Raw genomic sequence first — 2,898 nt, forward strand, 5'->3', positions numbered from 1 at the left:
TGTTAAAAATTAGAATTTAATATTTAAACTTTAGAATTTAAAATTTAATATTTAAAATATAAAAAAATATAGAATATAAATTAATTATTAATTAAAATAATAAATTTTATTGGTGAAATACTATTGTTGTTTCGTTAATAACGATGAATACGTATGGTCAAGTCAAGTTGTCGTTTTGAGACGTACACCGTGTGGGGTATGTACTGTGTAGGAAAGTAAGAAATAAACAATGCATTCTTCCCTCGAAGAAACCAAGCAATTAACACTTTTACACTCTTTTCGGTCTTCCCGTTCCCTTGGTGTACCTTTGGCACATTTGTGTATAAAAAAGAGTAATTTTGCTAATTTTCGTTCTGTTATTTATCAATTGGAATTGTGATTCTTAATAATTAATTTTGTCAGTTATTTTTGTTAATATTTTTGTTTAGAGTTAACGTATTTTATTTATGTATCATATTAGTTGATGATATATCAAAAAAGTATTTCAAAAGATAAAACGTTTTTGTCATGTTAATAATATGCTGCAGTAAAATAAAATAATTAAATCTTTAAAAATTTTTTAAGAGACATTTAAACTTCAAACTAATTTAAATATAAACCTATAATAAACCATAAAATAGAATCAGTATCCTTAAATTTTAATAAGTTATTGTACTTGTTATTGCACTAATTATTGGTTTTAGTTGATAGAAGCCTTAGTTTCTTACTTTTTTATGTTGCAGAAATTTTATTTGATGACATGTGTAAGAAATAGTTGGTCTCGAATAATGTTACTTTCACTACTTTAATTGATAGACCATATAAATATGAAGAAGAATTAATGATCAATTAAGACATTAAGCCGAATTTGATCACATACAATGCGCTAATCAATGACATTTGCAAGATCTACGATTTAAAAGAAGCTAAAAAATTTGTGAATGAGATGAATGAAAAATGTTTAAAATCTAATAAGATCACGTTTACAACGCTAATAGATAAATATTGTAAAGATAGAGATATAAAATTTGTATTGGAAATAAAAAAGAAAATAATTGAAAGAGATAAACTTGATGAGAGACTTTTACTGTACTCATAGGAAAAAGAAAGAGAAAAAGGAGCAAGGAATTGAGATTACCGCCAACCAAAACCAGCAACCAGTATAGCAAATACAATGAGTTGTTAAAATTTAGGAATATTTATCCTATTTCATAGTTCATTATGAATTTATGTGTCTACGTTTAAATTGGTTAGGAGTTTAAGTGACTCTTAAATTTTTTTTAATTATCCTATTTTACTGCAGTATTTTGCTGATACGACAAGAGTCGTTTTGTCATTTGAAATGGTTTCTTGACACATTATCAGTTAACGTGACACGTAGATAAAATTCGTTAGTTCTAGACGGAGACATTATCAGAGAATGTCTAGCAAAATTAATCATTAGGGTAGCGTTTGTTTTCGGGGCAGGACACGGAGACATGGACAACACTTGTTTAAAAAATGTTTGGAAGCAGAGACATGGACAGTGGACATATTGTCTCCGAGACAGTTTTTTATACTTTTGTGTCCACTCTTTCACGAAGGACAGTGATGGACACGGGATTTAGAAGAGTGGACACGGACAATTTTATAAATTTTGTTTTCCTTTTTTTCCACTATTACCCCCTTCTTATTTTTCCCATTGCGTTGTTCAGAGATACTTTTTTCTTCCTGTTCTTCCTCTATCTCTTTTTTTCCAAGTACTATCTCCTTTCTGTAGAATTTTTTATTGGGAGTAGTAATTCTTTTCTTTTTATCGTTTTACTTCAATACCATTTTAACCTTATATTATGTTATTTGATTTGTAATAAAAATAATAACAAAAATAATTAATTTTAAAACTTTTGAAAGATAAATATTAGCAAAAGTAAAATTGATCTTTTAAAATGCTAAAAAATAATTTATAATTTATTAAATTAATTTGTATTGATGTAAAAAATTTGGAATTACAGGGCTATTTTAGTCATTTCATATAATATTTTAGTCTTGTCCATGTGTATCCAAACATAATACTAGACATTACATTAGTGTCTTGTCCATCGTATCCAAACACAATACACAAAAGATAATTTTTAGTGTCTCCGTCTTATTGTCTCCGTTTCAGTGTCATGTTCTATCCTGTCTCTAAAAACAAACACAGCCTAGGAGTCGCAATATCATTTTTCAATCGATAAGAAGTGGAAAGAGAGTTAACGAAATAATTAAGGGGTGGGATGGGATTTTAATGTTATTATTTTAAAAAGTAAATATTTAATTTGTTTAACAATAATATACTTAATTAATTTTGTCTGATATTATTTTTAGGGAAGATTAAACAAAAGTATTATTATTCTTAAGTAAAGTTATATGATTAAAATCATAATTTAAGCCTAAAAAAAATAAAATTGTAACATAGTTATGGTCTTTATTTATACAAAATAAAAAATATTTAATTCCATAAAATGAAATACACATGAGTGAAAAATTTGCAGAAAAATAAAAAATATCACTACTATTAAGTATATATGAATAAACTTATAAACATGACAAGGAAAAAGAATAAACTTTTAATGGATTGTTACACAATTCAGGAATCTTATGAATACTACTTAAAGTCGTAAACAGTAAACTCTGTATTATTAAACTATTTGTACATTATTATAAAAAGAAGAAACTAATGTCTTTTCAAACATAATTAGATATATTCTCTCGAATAATATACTCTTTATGTTCTTAATCCAAAACTAAACTCTAATGAATTTCTAATTTTTCTATTAACTGTTATGGGGGAGGATGTGGGGCAAGCATTCTTATTACAATTTTAAAATTTTTTGAGTAATATATGATAATAATATGTATTTATTTTTATTAAATTATTAAATTTGATTATGTACTAATTTT

This window comes from Arachis ipaensis, chromosome B08 (assembly GCF_000816755.2).
Source record: "Arachis ipaensis cultivar K30076 chromosome B08, Araip1.1, whole genome shotgun sequence".
Lineage (NCBI taxonomy): Eukaryota > Viridiplantae > Streptophyta > Magnoliopsida > Fabales > Fabaceae > Arachis > Arachis ipaensis.